This window comes from Aotus nancymaae, unplaced genomic scaffold (genome assembly GCF_030222135.1).
Source record: "Aotus nancymaae isolate 86718 unplaced genomic scaffold, 86718_ANA_hifiasm-v0.15.2.pri h1tg000014l, whole genome shotgun sequence".
Taxonomy (NCBI): domain Eukaryota; kingdom Metazoa; phylum Chordata; class Mammalia; order Primates; family Aotidae; genus Aotus; species Aotus nancymaae.
The window spans coordinates 65,325,140-65,344,735 of record NW_026988425.1 but is presented as its reverse complement, the minus strand read 5'-3'; the positions used below and the strand labels follow the sequence as shown (position 1 = coordinate 65,344,735).

General features: G+C 40.7%; 1 long non-coding RNA gene across 1 annotated transcript; it reads left to right on the top strand.

The window, feature by feature from the left end:
* Window positions 1–13,903: 13,903 nt before the first annotated feature.
* Window positions 13,904–17,958, top strand: LOC105723922 (uncharacterized). The gene is made up of 3 exons (XR_001108929.3): window positions 13,904–14,046; window positions 15,825–15,951; window positions 17,537–17,958. It is a non-coding gene; the product is annotated as an uncharacterized LOC105723922 (long non-coding RNA).
* The last annotated feature ends 1,638 nt before the right edge of the window (window positions 17,959–19,596 follow it).

Below are 19,596 nucleotides of genomic sequence, written 5' to 3'. Positions count from 1 at the left end.
TCTGCACTCTCAAGTGAGGTTTCCAGGGATGCACATACATTCTGGCAGAGCATAGATAAGGCCCTGAGTGGGCAGCTCACTCATATGCCTTAAAGTATTTGTGCCACACACACTTAGCCCTTGTTTATCAAAATGTATTTCATTTTGAAATTATTAAAAACTGACATAGATAACAGCAGTGTACAAGTCACTGCCTATAGGTATGTCACTTAAGAGTCACTCAGTAAATGTTCAGTGAATGAATGAATGATGACAAACATCACAGAAATGTCAAGATAGATGAGACCTTGAATATGTAATAATTCCATTATCTTCTACACATACTCTTGTTTGTTTGTTTGTTTTCGAGACAGAGTCTCATTTGGTCGCCCAGGCTGGAATGCAGTGGCTCGATCTCAGCTCACTGCAACCTCCACCTCCCAGGTTCAAGCAATTCTCATGCCTCAGCCTCCCAAGTAGCTGGGATTACAGGCGTGCACTACCACACTCGACTAATTTTAGTAGTTTTAGTAGACAGGGGTTTCACCACATTGGCCAGGCTGATCTCAAACTCCTGACCTCAAGTGATTGATCTGCCTACCTCAGACTCCCAAAGTGCTGGGATTACAGGCATGAGCCATCATGCCCGGTTTACTCACTCTTTAATTGGTGCTTGATCCTAGAGTTTGTGGAAAATGTCATTATTTAAGTTCTTGATTTAGTTTTCTCACATTACTTTAAATATTTTCAAAAGAATTATTTTGGGTTTGAGTGTACTTCTTAGAGGATGGAGTACTTTTTTTTTTTTGAGATAGAGTCTTGCTCTGTCACCCAGGCTGAAGTGCAGTGACACAATCTCAGCTCACTGCAACCTCCACCTCCCGGGTTCAAGTGATTCTCCTGCCTCAGCCTCCAGAAGAGCTGGAACTACAGGCACAGGCCACCACACCTGGCTAGAGACAAGATTTCATCATGTTGGCCAGGCTAGTCTCGAACTCCTGACCTCAGATGATCTACCCACCTCGGCCTCCCAAAATGCTGGAATTACAGGCGTGAGCCACCACACTTGGCCTTAGAGTACTTTGTGAAGTAAAAATAAAATAAAATGTAAATAACATTCAAGATTTACTGTAGCAAGAGAGTGCCTGTTGGAAAGGAGCCCCTACTCAATTTGGCCTTTCATTTTTGGGTGTCCCCACCACCAGAATCATCTTTCTCTTGGGATCTCTCTTTCATTATACCTGCTAACAAGATGTCGGCTTCCAGGGATGCTGTTGATCCCCATTAAACTCTGGCCTAAGCATATATATATGTTACAGCCCAAAGCTATGGATTATTAAAACATAACTTGAAAAATGGTAACAAATAAGAGAGGACACACAAAATAACCTAAGTCCAGAGTCTCTGGTTTACAAAACATGGGTATTCCCAAGATTTGAGGGTTCAATCTCCCAGGCAAGGCACCCAGAACACTTCCTCCTTATTCCTTAGTTTGATTTCCTCCCATTTCTCATGCTGGGTTCAGAGCTCACAGCACATTAATCAACATTTAGTCACAAGAGCCATTTCCTCATAACTTCATTTGAAACTAGGTCCATGTAAGAGTTGGCTATAAAGAAAAATGCATTTTCTTATTATTTTCAATATAATTTTGCAAATGTACTTCCGCTTGTTATCAAGATGGGAGTGGCAAAAGAGAAGATCCTATAAACCTCTTCTGTTTCCTGCCAATTTCTTCAATGCATGGCATCCATCCTGTGTCAGGTGTGGTAGTCCTTCTCTGAACTCATGTTGTATTTGACAATAACAAATGGCAAAAGAACTAAGCTCTATTAAAAGGCAGAAGAGAAGCAGGCAGATCCCTGAAGTCTGGTATGCTCTTGTTTTCTGTACTTAATAGCAGCATATTAAAAGCAAAAGCCTTATACAAAACAGAAAGAAAAGCAAGAGCTTGGCAGATGGCAGCCAGGCAGACTGCTATGTGAGGGCCAAGATGTAGAAGCATGTTGATCGAACTGCAGAATAGAGCTTAATGTCACCCTGTACACTATTTTCTCACTTCAGAGCAGCTTATCAGGTAAATGAGCCTTTCTTCTCTCCTGAGTGCACCTGAGATTGCCTCCCTGCCTGTTCCTCATGTGGTGCCATCTCTTCCTCCAGAGTGAGATGTACTTTCCCAGGTGCTCCCTCATCTTGTCATTTGTGAAAGAACCACAAACACCTGATGGGTTGTTCCAGGGTTTGCATTGCTGGTGGCTGCAGGGAACCCAACAGTACTTCAAAAATAAGAGAAATTACTAAACTACAAAAAGTCATGAAGATAATGATAATGTAAAAACACTCAGGACTGGGTGCGGTGGCTCACACCTGTAATCCCAACACTTTGGGAGGCTGAGGCAAGTAGATCACCTGAGGTCAGGCGTTCGAGACCAGCCTGGCTAACATGGCAAAACCCTGTCTCTAAAAATACAAAATATTAGGCAGGCATAGTGGCAGGTCCCTGTAATCCCAGCTACTTGGGAGGCTGAGGCAGGAGAGTTGCTTGAACCCAGGAGACAGAGGTTACAGTGAGCTGAGATCATACCATTGCACTCCAGTCTGGGCAACAGAGTGAGATGCTGTCTCAAAAAAAAAAAAAAAAAAAACTAAAAAATGTTTGTCATTAATGTTAAGTGGAAAGACAGAAGATGACATAGGAAATATATTAAAATTACAAATACGTTGAGTCATACATTTTATTTGAAAATTACGAATATGTAAAAAATGTGTTAAATAGACAAATATAAAACATGGAAGACATTTACAATTTAATATAATAACATTGTACAATTTAAAGAACAATCATTCTTTGTTTTTGTCTGAATATAAATGTAACTGGGCCTAATCTTCTTTAATATCTTTCATTACCTCTCTCCTCTGTTTCATTCATTCAGGCAGTAGACATTTACTATGTACTTGTTACAATGAAAAGATTGTTTCTGCTTGCTTTTTTTTTTTGAGACAGGGTCTTGCTGTGTTGTCCAGGCTGCAGTACAGTGGTCCAATCATAAGTCACTGGAAACTCAAGCCTCCTGGTCTCAAGCAAGCCTTCCTACTTATGCCTCCCAAGTAGCTGGGACCACAGGCACACACCACCATGCCCATTTAATTTTTTATTTTTTGTAGAGATGGCATCTCCCTGTGTTGCCAGGCTGGTCTTGAACTCCTGGACTCAAGTGATCCTCTCGTCTTGACTTCCAAAAGTGCTGGGATTACAGGTATGAGCCACTATGCCTGGCCATCTCTGCCTTTATTAAGAAATTCACAGTCTAATATAGACTCATGATGAAGATGATAAAGATCATAGCAATTATAGCAATAATGTGCATAGAAGAATGCCTGACACATAGTTGGCAAGCAGTACACATTTGTTAAATGCATGAATTAATAAATCACTGTTCCAAAAGGTAACCTCAAAGAAACTCAAGTTGTACTTTTATTTTCTTTTCCTTCTTTCTTTCTTTCCTTCCCTTCTTTCCCCCTTAACTCCCTCCTCTCTTTCTGCAAGGAAAGTGACAGGAAACTGCCCTGGATTCATCCAGGGTGTCCTCCATTAGCACACTCTACTACTCCATGGAGTAGTAGAGTCCAGAGCAACTTCTGAAACTCGGTCATGGAGCCAGCTAGCTCCCTCCCTAGGAGCACTAGGAATTGTGATCATAGGAGCCCAAGCAAGAAGCACCCTTGGCTGAACTAAGAATGGAGGAAGTAGACTTGGTCTCCCTTGAAGAGCCACTGAAGCCTGGGCAGGAATATGAGTCACCAATGGACCAGCACCTTCTATACACCTTGTAGCCCCAGAATTCAACAGAACACCGTGTACCAGTGGTCCCATTCACTGTTTATCTAACAAACATTTATTAAACACCTATATTGATATAGGCTTTCTTCTAGACACTGGTGATACAATGGTGAATGAGATAAATAATTGTGCTGTTCTCATGGCACTTAAATGTATGGAGACAGACCAAAAGGATGTAAATAAATGATATATTTTGGGATAGTGATACATGCTTTGGAGTGTAATTGACATAGGTTGTAGTAGGAGAGAGGGCTTCTTTACCTAGAATGGTCAAAAAGGCCTCCCTGAGGACATGGCATTTGAGCAGAGATTGAATGAGCTAAAGGAAGTAGCCATGCAAAGATCTGCAGAGTAGCACATTAAAGGACCAACAATAAGGTCCAGAGGTATCTGTGAGCTTGATTTGTTTAAGTAAATGAAAAAGGGGACAGTTTGGCTGGAGTGCAGTGATCAAACAGAAGAACAGAAATGAGGTCAGACAGGAAAGCAGAGTCAAGTCAAAGAGAGAGAGGCTGCTTTGTAATCTAAGTGCCATTGGAAGTCAATGGAGGATTTGAAAGCACCAGAACAATATGATCTGATTTATGTTTTAAAAAAGATCATATAGGCTGGGTGCGGTGGCTGATGCCTGTAATTCCAGCACTTTGGGAGGCTGAGGCGGGCAGATCACAAGGTCAGGAGATCGAGACCAGCCTGACCAACATGGTGAAATCCCGTCTCTACTAAAATACAAAAAGTTAGCCAGGCATGGTGGTATGTGCCTGTAATCCCAGCTACTTGGGAGGCTGAGGCAGGGGAATCGCTTGAACCCGGGAGGCAGAGGTTCAGAGCTAGACATCATCTCAAAATAAATACATAAATAAATAAAAAGATCACGTTCAGCCTGGCATGGTGGCTCACACCTGTAATCCCAGCACATTGGGAGGCCAAGGCTGGAGGATCACTTGAGGCCAGAAGCTTGAGACCAGCCTGGGCAACATGGTGAAACCCCATCTCTACTAAAATTACAAAGCTTAGCGGGGTGTGGTGGCGCATGCCTGTAATCCCAGCTACTCGGAAGTCTAAAGCATGAGAATCACTTGAACCTGAGAGGTGCAAATTGCAGTGAGCCAAGATCGCGCCACTGCACTCAAGACTGGGCAACAGAGTGAGACTCTGTCTCAAAAAACCAGGCACAGTGGCTCATGCCTGTAATCCCAGCACTTTGGGAGACAGAGGTGGGTGGATCACCTGAGATCAGGGGTTCAAAACCAGCCTGGCCAACATGGCGAAACCCCATTTCTACTACGAAAAAAAAAAGGCACGGTGGCTCCCGCCTGTAATCCCAGCACTTTAAGAAGACAAGGCAGGTGGATCACCTGAGGTCAGGAGTTTGAGACCAGTCTGGCCAATGTGATGACATGGTGAAACCCTGTCTCTACTAAAAATAAAAAAAAAATTAGCCAGGCATGGTCGTGTGCACCTGTAATCCCAGCTACTCAGGAGGCTGAGGCAGGAGAATTGCTTGAACCCAGGAGGCGGAGGTTGTGGTGAGGTGAGATCGCGCCATTGCACTCCAGCCTGGGCAACAGAGCAAGACTGCAAAAACAACAACCAAAAAAAAAAAAATCACATTGACTGCTCTGTGAAAAGAAGGGTAGTGGAAAAAAAATTGAGAGGCCACTCCAAAGATAGATATAGACCTGGCAAGAGAGGATGATAGGGACTAGGTGACAACTGTGGAAATGTAAGAAGTTATCGGGCTCAGCTGGGCGCGGTGGCTCATGCCTGTAATCCCAGCACTTTGGAGGCTGAGGTGGGTGGATCAACTGAGGTCGGGAGTTCAAGACCAGCCTGACCAACATGGTGAAACTCCATCTCTTAAAAAAAAAATTATCAGGCTAAAAATCCACTTTGAAGGTAAAGCTGACAGAGTTGCTTATGGATTCGATTTAGGGTGGGAAGGGAAGAAAGAAATCAAAGATGATCCTAGGAGTTGTGCCTGAACAAGTAGGTATATAATGAATGTGCCACAACAACGGAAAAATATGGAAAGGAGCTGGTTTGGAGAGAAAGAAAACTCAGTGGTTTTATTTGTTTGTTTATTTTGGAGATGGAGTCTCACTCTGTCACCCAGGCTGGAGTGCAGTGGTGCTATCTCAGTTCACTGCAACCTCCGCTTCCTGGATTTAAGTAATTCTCCTGCCTCAGCCTCCTGAGTAGCCAGAATTACACGTGTACACCATGACGCCCAGCTAATTTTTTTTTTGTATTTTTAGTAGAGATGGGTTTTCGCCATGTTGGCCAGGCTGGTCTCAAACTCCTAACTTCAAGTGATCCACTTGCCTTGGCCTCCCAAAGTGCTGGGTTTATAGGTGTGAACCACCACGTCCAGCCATAAGTCAGTGGTTCTACTTTGGACTTGTTAAATTTGAAGGTCCTAATGGACATACAAGTGGGAATGTCTATCAGGCAATTGGATATATGATTCTGGATCTCAGGACAGAGGCTGGATTCAAGAAATAAACTAAATAAACTGGAGGGTCATTGGCATGAATAGAGGAGACCTGATGGGATCACACAGAAAGAAAGAGGAGAGAGGAAAGGAGGGAGATAGAGAGGTTATGGAACTGAGGAAAAAGCCCTGGGCACTCCTACATTTAGAGGTTAGGAGAAGTGGATGAGCCAGCAAAAAAGATTAATGTAAAAGTAGAACACCAAGAAAAAGAGATGACATTGAAGCCAAAAGTAGAGAGTGTTTTAAAAAGCGGTTGATGGATGACAAATACTGAGAAATGACCATTGGATTTAGCCAGTTGGAAGTGGCTTTGGCAAGTGTTGATTCTTTGAAGGGGTGGAGATATAAATCTGAATGAAGTGGGTTGAAGAGAGAAGAGGAAGCAAGGATAAAAAGTATAAACAATTCCTTCAAGAAGTTTTGCTATGAAAGGGAGCAGCAAAATAGGCAGGTAATGAAGGGAACAAGTGATAAAAGAGAGGGAGTATTAAGATGTAATAAAGCATATTTGAGTTCCAGAGAGGATGAGCCAAAGGAGGGGAAAAGAGAGATAATAATAGAGATGAAGTCCTTGAGTAGAGGAAAGAATATGAGATCCGCAATAAAAGTGTAGCTCCAAGAGGGTGATTCTGGATTTCTAATAAGTCTAATAGGTTCTTTATCAATTAGTTGGAAAAAATAAGAACTATATGTTATTGTAGTTCTGCATATTAAAAGCATCCTTCATGTATTATCTCATCGAATTATCATACTAACCCGGTGAGGTCACGACTATTACCCCAATTTTACTAATGAGAAAATATGATCCAGGAGATTAGATGAGTTGCTCAAGGTCACACAACAGGTTAGTGGGAAACTACTGTTAATTTAGGAGTACAAGAGAGTCATGAATAAAGTGTTACGGAGGAAGTGACGCCTCAAGCAACAAAACAGGTCAAAAGAAGAGGAATAGTGAAGGGTAAAAGTTAAACTCATCCACCCATGGATTTCATTTATGGAATTTTGTTTTTAACTGTTGGATCTGGTGTTCATCAGTTTCCACATTCTTTCCATAAAGAGGTCCCTTTCTTGGTTATCTTCTCTCTAACCAGGTGCTCTAGGTAAATATAAATGCTAACTATTAACATTTCAAGGAAATTTATTTACATCTTACTGTTTAAAAAGTCTCTTCTCTCTTCATTATCAATCCTGAAACAAACAAGAAATGTAATTGTTCAAAATTTCAGATTCTAATCAAAATCTAAGGCTGACCTACCTTAATTAGGATATCTGGTAATTGTATTAAAAACCACTCCCTTTTACAGGCAGAAGAAAACAAAAAACCATCAGCCTGTAGAAATGGTTGTAGTAATGTTATCAAAATTCTTAAGACCATAAAATTCTCATTAACTATTGGCAGGGAGGACGCAACTGGGCTGGGTCAAACAGGCTAGATCCAAAGATAATGAAATAAAATTTTTGTTTCCAGGCCAGGCCCAGTGGCTTATGCCTGTAATCCCAGCACTTTGGGAGACCAAGGCGGGCAGATCATTTAAGGTCAGGAGTTCGAGACCAACCTGACCAATATGGTGAAACCCTGTCTTTACTAAAAATACAAAAAAATTAGCCAGACATGGTGGCACATGCCTGTAGTCCCAGCTACTCGGGCGCTGAGGCAAGAATATGGCTTGAACCTGGGAGGCGGAGGTTGCAGTGAGCTGAGATTGCACTTCTGCACTCCAGTCTGGGTGACAGAGTGAAACTCCATCTCAAAAAAAAAAAAAAATTGTTTCCTGCCTTAAAACCCCACTGAATGTTATCTGCCTTTATATACTTTTCTTCATAGTGTTCCAAGAACAAACTGTCATCAACTAGTTTTTTTCATTTAGATCCAGAAAATGTATGTTATTTTTTTCTTCCTACTTCCCACATGCCAGCTAAAACCACTTCTTTCCTTTATTCAAAGCTGTCTTCAAATATATCTCCTCCAAAAAAAGAAAGTTGCAAACCATTACCTCCTGTATAATCTCATATTTCTTTTTTTCCTACATATTTACTGAGCACTACATCCTTTAAATTGAGTAATTTATATCTTGTCCAAAGAGTTATGTACTGTTCTTTGTAGCCACTTTCCTGGTTTTTCTTTCTTTCTTTCTTTTTTTGCAGGTGCATGTGTTTGTATTGGTGATCATAGTTGGAGGAGGAACTCATCCTTATTTCTTCACTCTTAAAAACACATCATCTCTTACTTTTCAGTTATATACATGGGCTTCCATATTGGGAGGTGGGGGGAAGGAAGTATGTATAGCTCTGCAGATATAGATGTCCATTCATTCATTCAACAAGCACCTACTGTGTTTTGGCACTGTTATAGGTGTGTGACATACAGCACTGAAGAAAAGAGGTGAAATCTGCCCTCAGATCTTAAATCCCAGTAGGGATGATAGGCAAAAATAACAGAAACAAGTAGACACATAGTATAACATCTGAAATGTCAGTAGATACATAGCTAGTGGTAAGTGCTATGTTACAAAAATAAAGCAGGGCAACAGCAGTATAATGTCTTGTTTAAAAATAGCAGATAAGATCAGAAAATCTATGATATAATATGGTGACTATAGTTAAAACCAAGGTAGTATTCTTAAAATTTGCTGAGAGTAGATTTTAAGTTTTCTTACCACAAAAAAATTATAAGTATGTGAGGGTAATGCATTAATTAGCTTGATTTAGCTATTTCACAATGTATACATGTTTCAAAATAACATGTTGCACATGATAAATAAATAAGATTTTATTTGCCAATTTAACAATTACTTAATTTTTTAAAAAATATATGGCAGATGAGACGACCATATAGAATATGGCTCTGGAATTAAACTGCCTGGATTTTAATCCTGGCTCTGACACTTATGAGCCTTATGACCTTGGGAAAGTTATTTAACCACTTGTATGACTCAATTTGCATGTCTCTAAAGTGGGGATAATAATAGTATCTACTTCGGGCAGGGAGCGATGGCTCATGCCTGTAATCCCAGCACTTTGGGAGGCGAAGGCAGGCGGATCACAAGGTCAAGAGATTGAGACTATCCTGGTCAGCATGGTGAAACCCTGTCTCTACTAAAAATGCAAAAATTAGCCACATGTGTTGGTGGATGCCTGTAGTCCCAGCTACTCAGAAGGCTGAGGCAGGAGAATTGCTTGAACCTGGGAGGCAGAGGTTGCAGTGAGCCAAGATCACGCCACCGCACTCCAGCCTGGCAACAGAGCAAGACTCTGTCTCAAATAATAATGAAAATAATAATAAATATAATAGTATCTACATCAAAGAGTTGCTGTAAAGACTAAATGAGTTAAAATATGTAAAGCAAAGGCAAGGCACGGTTGCTTACACCTGTAATCCTAGCACTTCAGGAGACTGAGGCAGGCAGATCACTTGAGCTCAGGAGTTCCAGACCAGCCTGGGCAACATGTCAAAACTCTGTCTCTAATAAAAATACAAAGACAATTAGCTGGGCATGTTGGTGCACCCCTGTAGTCCCAGCTACTTAGGAGGTTGAGGTGAAAGGATCACCTGAGCCCAGGAGGTAGAGGCTGCAGTGAGCTGCCATCACGCTACTGCAATCCAGACCCAGGCAACAGTGAGCCCCTGTCTCAATAAATAATTATAATAAGGCCAGGAGAGGTGGCTCATGTCTGTAATCCTAACACTTTGGGAGGCCGAGACGGGTGGATCACCTGAGGTCAGGAATTTGAAACCATCCTGGCCAACATGGCAAAACCCTGTCTCTACTAAAAATACACAAGTCAGCCAGGCGTAGTGGCGAGTGCCAATAATCCCAGCTACTCGGGAGGCTGAGGCAGGAGAATCGCTGGAACCTAGGGGGCAGAGGTTGCAGTGAGCCAAGATTGCACCACTTCACTCCAGCCTGGGTGAAACAGGGAAATTCCGTCTCAAATAATGATACTAATAATATTATAAACTTAATATTAAGAAGAACAGGAAGTGATGGGGGGGTCCTATTTCAGAGAAAAGGTTTAATGAAGATCAATCTGAGGAGGTGAATAAAATGAAGGAAACAAATCTTGTGATGTCTACCAGGCAGAAGAAAAAGCACAAAGATAAACAGATGAGGTGGGTATGGCTTGAGCAGAATGAGTGGGTAATAGCTCTAGGGAATGTGGTAAAAGAATGGCGTTGGGCCAAATAAGCTAGGGCCTTATAGGTCATAGAAAAACTTCAGGTGGTATTCTAAGAGTGATGGGAAATCATCAGAGGGCTTTTAGCTAAACAGTGTCATGACCTAATGTTTGAAAGGACTATCCTGGCTGCTATGTGGAGAATAGGCTAAAAGGGGCAAGACAGCTTGTTGTTAAAAACATGTACCAGGCCAGATGCGATGGCCCTTTGGGAGGCCGAGGTGGGTAGATCACTAGGTGAGGAGATCAAGACCAGCCTGGCCAAGATGGTGAAACCCCGTCTCTACTAAAAATACAAAAAAATTAGCCGGGCATGGTGGCAGATGCCTGTAATTCCAGCTACTCAGGAGGCTGAGGCAGAGAACTGCTTGAACCCAGGAGGAGGTGGAGGTTGCAGTGAGCCGAGATCGCGCCACTGCACTCCAGCCTGGGTGACAGAGCGACACTCCATCTCAAAACAAACAAACAAAAAAACTCAAAACATGTACCAGCACAGTACTGGATTCAAGATACACTAATAAATAAAAAAAGGCAAGGTGTGGGACAAAATGCATGATATACTGCCATTTGCATTTTTTAAATCTCTATATATGTGTACTTATAACATATATTTGTATATATACACATATAAACATTTAACACCTATACATAAACATTACATATATACACATAACATATATTTGTATATATACACATATAAACATTTAACATCTATACATAAACGTTATATATATACACATTGTGTGTATATATCTAATATACATTGTGTGTGTGTATATATATACACATTGTGTGTGTGTGTATTATATATACACACAATGTATATTAGATATGTATTTTCTTCATATACATATCCTATCTCTGGAAGGAAGGATATGTAAGAAATTGGTAACAGTGATACTTTGAAGAAAGGAACTAGATGATAGGATTAAACAGATTATCTTTTGTAATTTTTGAATTTTGTTCTTTTTTTTTTTTTGAGACAGAGTCTTGCTCTGTTGCCAGGTTGGAGTGCAGTGGTGCAATCTTGGCTCACTGCAACCTCTGCCTCCAGGATTCAAGAGATTCTCCTGCTTCAGCCTCCCAAGTAGCTGGGACTACAGGTGTGCACTGCCACGCCCAGCTAATTTTTGTATTTTTCAGTAGAGATGGGGTTTCACCATGTTGGCCAGGCTGGTTTCGATCTCTTCACCTTGTGAGCTGCCCACCTCGGCCTCCCACAGTGCTGGGATTACAGGCATGAGCCACCGCGCCCAGCCTTGAATTTTGTTCTATGTGAATGTGTTACCTATTTAAAAATAGATAAATATCATTGGAAACTTGAAAAACAGATAAATAAACATTAAAAGGAAAAAAAAAGGATCAGAATCATTTTACCCAGATGTTAAAAAGTGGTAGTGGAATCAGGGTTGAGGAATAGGGTTATAACTAAATGTACCAAGATGAATTGGATACTTGATAGGAAAAAAACACAAACATCACCCCCAAAGGTACTAGTACGTGTGAAATAAAACAAAACATGGCATGGCTTCCTGATGCCTTTTTACTTCAATGATAATTTGATTAGTGTCAATTGTGTACAATGATTATATCATACTTTATTTCCTTGATTTTTCTTTTTTTTTTTTTTTTTTTTTTGAGACAAAGTCTCACTCTGTCTTTCAAGCTGGAGTGCGGTGGCTTGATCTTGGCTCAATGCAACCTCCACCTCCTGAATTCAAGCGATTCTCACGCCTCAGACACCCATGTAGCTGGGATTACAGGTGCACACCACCACACCCAACTAATTTTTGTAGTTTTTGTAGAGATGGGGTTTTGCCATGTTGGCCAGGCCTCGATAATTTTTTTTTAATTTTTAGCAAAGACAGGGTTTCACCATGTTGGCCAGGCTGGTCTGGAACTCTGGACCTCAAGTGATCTGCTCACTTCAGCCTTCCAAAGTGCTGAGATTACAGGTATGAACCACCGTGCCTGGCCTATTTCCTTGATTTTATGAGGTTGTACTGTTGCAGGCAATAAATATTCTGTAAAATCTGAAGCCAGACCAAATTGTTTTTTCTTTTTTACTTCATTTTTCAGCCCACCTGTTCAAATGGTTATCTATTTTTCTTTGAAGTCAAATAAATGTATTATATCTTATTATAGATATTTCACATCATTTTTTCTGTGACCCAAAATAAGTTAGGATGTGCTAAACTATAATGGTAGACTCCAAAATGAAATAGTACTAACAAAACAAATTTATTTCTCCCTGGAGTAATAGTCAATAATAGGTCTTCCAGATAATAGAACAACTCTTCTCAACATGGTGACTCAGGGACTCTATTCATATGCTCAGCTCTTTAAAAGAAGAGAAGAGATTGTGGTATCAGGCAGAGATTTTGCCAATGATATTTTGTGTCCCTTCAATCAGTTGATGCCATTCTTTTATTTCTGGAATGTTCTTCTGAATTATATCTTAAATATTATTTTTTAAATGTTCACTTGAATATTTTAAATATATTATTTGTGTTTAGACTGAAAGACACCAATCATACATAGGTAGATTTTCCTTTCCTTGTCTTTCACAAGTATCATATTTTTCTTCAATCCTTTGTGTGTGTGTGTGTCGGTGACAGGATCTTGCTATGTTGCCCAGGCTAGAGTGCAGTGGCATGACCATGGCTCACTGCAGCCTTAACGTCCTGGGCTCAAAGGATCCTCCCGCCTCAGCACCCCCAAAGTGGGATTACAGGCATGAGCCACAATGCCCAGCCTTAAATTCTTTTCAACTTTAAAAAATTTTGGTCATGTGTGATGACTCATGCCTGTAATCTCAACATTTCAAGAGGTTGAGGCAGGAGGTTCGTTTGAGCCCAGGAGTTAGGGACAAGCCTGGGTACACCAGGAGACCCCATCTTAATTCAAAAAAAAATTGCCGGGTGTGGTGGCTCTTGCCTGTAATCCTAGCACTTTGGGAGGCCGAAGTGGGTGGATCACCTGAGGTCAGGAGTTCAAGACCAGCCTGGCCATCATGGAGAAACCCCATCTTTAAAAAAAAAAGAAAGAAAAATTACCCAGAGGTGGTGGCATGGACTACCTGTGGTCCCAGCTACTTGGGACACTGAGGCAGAAGGATCACCTGAGTCTGGGGGGATTGAGGCTACAGTGAGTTATGGCAGTGCCACTGTACTCCAGCCTGGGAAACAGAGTGAGACCTTGTTTCAAAAAAATTGTTTTTGTCACTTAAAAATTTTTTTATTTTTTAAAAAGACAAATCCTGCCCTCTGTGTACATCACTGTGTTTTTAGCAATGTCTGTTTTCCTCTGTGCTGTTTGCACATCATGTTCACTTCTGCAAATTTTATTATTCTTTTCACTTCTCTCTAGGCCCTGCTGTCTCATGTTTTGTCAACAGGAAGAAAAACACATCTTCATGTTTTGTTTTGGAGATGGAGTCTTGCTCAGTCACCCAGGCTGGAGTGCAGTAGCACAATCTCAGCTTACTGCAACCTCTGCCCCCCGAGTTCAAGTGATTCTCCTGCCTCAGCCTCCCGAGTAGCTGGGACTACAGGTGCGTGCCACCACGACCGGCTATTTTTTTTATTTTTATTTTTAGTAAAGACGGAGTTTCACCATGCTAGCCAGGATGGTCTTGATCTCCTGACCTTGTGATCTGCCCACCTTGGCCTCCCAAAGTGCTGGGATTACAGGTGTGAGCCACCGCACCCGGCCACCTGTATGTTTTTATCTTATCTTCCTTTGACGCTTAGATTTCTGCTTTGTGTTATTTTAATTCATAACAATTGTTTGGTCTCAACTTTTATTTGCTCTATGGTGAGAATGCTTTATCTGCTATTTGTTTTGCTTGGGGGCAGTATTTCCATCTTTTCTTTTTTTTTTAATAGTTCCTATTCTAGTTTTTATTTTATTTTAGGTCAACTTTAAATAAAGTGAGTTCTTATCTATTTACTGGAGTTTTGTGTGAGAGAGGCCAGGATGGTATTCATGGTCAGCAGAAACTCTCCTCATAACACAGGGTTATGTGCTACATGTGTGAATAAACTTTATTTTTTGCTTCTCTGCAGCCTCCTTTAGGTCAGCACCAATGGAGTGTCACAATGTAGTCTCTCTCCGCCTCTCCTTCCTCAACTACAGACTACTTCCTGAAAAATATGATTAGTTTACGATATTTCTTGCTCAAATCCACTTCCTCAGCTTTTTGTTAGTACCAAACTGTCCAGAAAAGTTCCCACCACCGGAACCTCATTTCATTGTTGCAAAGAAAGAGATTATTGATTTTTCATCTTAGGCTATGCACTTCACTTTAGACTCATGGATTCTGCTGGCTCTGTACATTTCTGTTTGATCACTGCTTTTGGCCAACCTTTTTTCTATTTTAGTTTCTGTCTTCTAGTTGCATCAGATACAGAGTTGACATTACCATTTCTCATTCTTCTTATTACTTTTGGGTGGCTAGGCAGTAAAGACCTATGTTCTTTGTCATGTTAATACCCAGATAAGATCAGAAGATTATTTTGCATTAATTCTGCCTGGCACTTAGTAGACTCTTCCAATCCAAGTCTTTCTTTAGCTCTGGGAAATGTTCTTTTTATTTGTTTGATAGTTGTCTCCCTTTTATTCTTACAGTCCTATAGCTGTGTAATTTTAGTTATATTTATCTTCTGTGTCTCTTAAAATTGCTGTTTTTTCTTTCCTTTTTTCTTTGCATAAAATTTTGAAAATATCTCTTAGCTCAGTTTTCCAACTTATTAATTGTATATTCAGCCCAACTATTAGATTTAGCAAATTTTTTTTTCTTTGAGAAGGAGTCTCACTCCATCACTCAGACTGGAGTGCAGTGGCACAGTATCAACTCACTGCAACCTCTACCTCCTGGGTTCAAGCAATGCTCCTGCCTCAGCCTCCCAAGTAGCTGGGATTACAGATGCCTGCCACCATGCTTGACTAATTTTTGTATTTTTAGTAGAGACAGGGTTTCATCATGTTGGTCAGGCTAGTCTCGAACTCCTTACCTCAAATGATCCACCTGCCTCAGCCTCCCAGAGTGCTGGATTTACAGATGTGAGCCACCATGCCCAGCCGCAATCATATTTTAAAATTTCCATGAATTCTGGTTGTGTTTCATAGCAGCTGTTTCTTGTTTCAATGTGACATGCTTTAAAGTAACTCTGAGGATTTGAACTATGTTTAATTTCAAGTTTTTATCTGTTTCCATGGACTATTTTTTTTAGAGTGGGCTAGTTCTATTTGTTAAATTTGGTGCTCTCTTTAATGTTCTTGGTTTCTCCAAAATGTTTGTTGATTCTTGTTTTTTTGTTCTATTTGTAGGAACAGAATTTCAGTCTAGACTGAAATTCATAGCTGGACACATTTCCTCACTTCAAATGAGAACTCCTGTTTACCTGGCAGTGAATGTTAGGTTTTGATTACAAGAATCTGTCGGCAGACGCTGCAGGTAACTTCTCTTCTTAGAATGGTTTCCTGACCCTCCAGGGTATTGTCCTTTTCCTCTGACCTTAGCTCACCCTGGAACAGTGGTATGTTGGTAAATATTTGACAACTAGCTGCACTGGGTGGAGTGGGGGAAGTTCTAATTTGCAGCATTTCCTGATTTCCATGCAATATAAGATCTCCCATCCTAGCCAATTTCAAGCTAGCAACATAACATCACTGAATGGGGAGCTGAGATGTGCAAACTAGATTCCCAAGAGACTGACTTCATTTAGCACACCACTGCTCTGGGTCTGCTGTACTGTGTCAGAAAACTATACCCACTACTCTTGTGTAAGCCCAAACAACGGAGCCAGCTGCTCCAAGAGCAACTCCTGGAATTGATGGGGACTTAGGAGGTTCTGCCTTGCTAGATTTTTCTATCAATCAATTCCCATGTTTTAATTTTTTTTTCAAAAATTCCTTTCTATGTTGTTTGCTGGAAGTACCTTTTCTGGTTTTCCTGTGCTGCTTTGAATTTATTTTTCTATCTCTTTGTGATTTCAGTGGAATTTGGAGAAGGAATAGCAAAGTGGAAGTCCTTCTCCTATTTCATGCCTTAACTCGTTTTTATTGGAAGTTACTTCCTTTTTCGTCTCAGAGGCTGATTCTCCTCCCATAACCAGTGATTTTCCTATAAGCTCATTATCCTGGATGATGGTTTGACTAACCAAGGCTACTGGCTGCTGAGGGGTCTCTGAGGAAACTTGGGCAGCCTGATGGAGGCCATCTGCCTCTCCACATGGGTTCTAGTTGTGGTGTACACTGTTCTGTTCACGGAGGCCATACACATTGGCCAGAGAAGAGCAGCCCCGTTGCAAAAGGATCTAAGTGAGCATTTTCCATGCTCACAGGTCAAATGAGAGGACTTCCCACATTTATTCAAAAGGTAGTTGAAAATGGTCACCCCCAGATCTCCTCCATATGACTCTTTGGTTGATACTACTTGTACCTCAATACTTGGAAGGCCCGTTCTGGCCAGGAACAACTTTCACTTTACTCTGAAAACATGGGCAGGTGGGCACAGAATAGAGCGAGTCTATCCCTGAGGCAGAAACTCCTTCAGGCTTTGTGGCAGACACTGTTATATGAGACTTTAGGTGAGTTAACTCATTTAGTCTTCAGAACAATCCTCTGAAGTAGGTTTTGTTATTATCCTCAGTTTACAGACACAGAAACTGAGACACAGAAAGACCATTCAGCCAGTAAGTGGTTGAGGCAGGACTGAAACTCAAGAAGTCTTGTGACAGTTGTGATGAGTTAGTAGTGATGGTGGCTACCAGGTAGGTGTGTGGATAGATGTGTAGTGGCTTCTCCTCCAATGGAAAACTCCCGAAGCATTATGAAACAGCCTGGTAGCTGTAGTTGCCCAGGTGTGCAGAAGCATCAGTGAGCTCAGCAGCCTCTGTTCCAAGTCACATTAAAGAGACAGATATATCACAAACCTATCTCCTAGAGACAGAATATATTTTCCAAAAATGGACAAAACACGATGTCTTATCCCACATACTGTTCTTATGATATAACTTTGATATTATATTCATTTTTAGAGGTGGAGGTCCATGTTTCTTCCCTTTGATGCTGGGCAGAATTCTGACTACAATGGAAATAATGCTATATGGCTTTTGAGGCTAGGTCCTAAAAGGCAATGCAATATACATATAGTTCTCTTGGAACCTTTAATCTCAAAATCCAACCACCGTGCTGTGAAGAAGCCTGCATGCAGCCCATGGAGAATTCCACACAGCCAGAAAAACTTAGGCCCAAGGCTCACATCCCCAGCTGAGCTACCAGCCTACTGCCAGTCCCAAGGTGCTGCCATGTGAATAAGACATCTTGAAAGTGGATCTCCCAGGCCCAGGCAAGCCATTCCTGTCAATAAAATGTGGAACAGAGATGTGATTCCTTTTTAAGCCCTCCCCAAATAACAGATTCATAAGGAAAAATAAAGGACTGTTGCTGTTTTAAGCCACTAGGTTTTGGAGTGGTTTGTTATGTAGCCATAGATACATTCCTGGATATTACCTACTTGTCTTCAAAAAATCCAAAGCTTCAGTCTAATAGGTGGGACTTCCCCTGAGGGCTCAGGCAATCATCAAACTTTTCCCATAACTTTCACCAAATTGTTGAGCTGCTCTAGGAGAGGAAGAATATCATGAGTATATTTACAATCTTCCTTGATTTTATTTACCTTTAATTTTAACCTATTTAGAATACAATTTAGATGGAGTCATAACATAGGAATCTAACTTTGTTTCTAGTTATAACACAACAGTTCATTAAATTTTCATCATTTTGCTATTGATTTAAAATATAATCTTTATCATAAGTTGGGCCCCTAAAGGCAATATTATCAAGGTAAAGTTGAGCACAAAATAAACCTACACACAGAGGTGGGGTAGAAAGGAAATTTGCTAATTTGACCTTCACACTAGTTGGAGACAACCTCTGCTAAAAATTCATAACCACAAACTAGCACTTACATGAATGTGTAGTCTGAGTTCATGCTACTTTAAAAAAAAATCAACCACTCTCAAGAAGAAAACGTATTTCAAAGTGGCCCTGGGTTACTTGTATGCCAAGGAAGTAGCAGAGGCAAATACAAATTATCTCTGGACAACAATAATTTCAACCCATGCCTCAAGAACTTCCACAAATAAACTTCCAAGAAACATGAAATAAGCAAATTAAAAAATCACAAAACACAAGGAAACCAGGTGTTATAAATAAAAGAGAATCACACATACAAAGAATTGAGATATTGAAATTATCAGACACAGAGTATAAACAACTATGTTGCCCGGGCACAGTGGCTCATGCTTGTAATCCCAGTACTTTGGGAGGCCAAGGTGGGAGGAGCATTTGAGGCCAGGAGTTCAAGACAAGCTTGGGCAACATGGTAAGATCCTGTCTCTACCTAAAATAAAAAACCTACCCAGGCATGGTGGTATGTGCCTGCAGTCCTGGCTACTCAGGAGGCTCTCTTGAGCTCAGGAGTTTGAGGCTGCAGTGAGCTATAATCATACCACTATACTCTAGCTCAGGCAACAACCCTGTCTTTAACAGGAAAAAAAATTATATTTAATATGTTTACACACAAAAAATTGAAAATAATGAGCAAGGAATTAAGAGACTATATAAAGTAACCAGATTTGAAAAAGCATCAACTTGAACTTTTAGTTCAATACAATAAATAAAACAAAAAACTCAATAGAAAAATTAAGTGGAGGATTAAACAGAACTAAAGACAAAATTAGTGAACTGGAAGATAGATATTTGAAGACAGTGAGAAAGAGATACAAATATTAAAAAGTGGCCGAGCATGGTGGCTCATGCCTGTAATCCCAGCACTTTGGTAGGCCAAGGTGGGTGGATCACTTGAGGTCAGGGATCCTTGAACCCAGGAGGTGGAGGTTGCAGTGAGCCGAGATAGCACCACTGCACTCCAGTCTGGATGAACGAGCAAGACTCCATCTAAAAAAATATTTATGTTAAAAAGTTATTAAAAGGTAGATAACAGAGTGAGGTCTAACAAACATTTTATGATATTCCACAAGTAGGCAAGAAAATATTCATGTTTTAGAAGTGAATGGATAAAAATTATTAATAG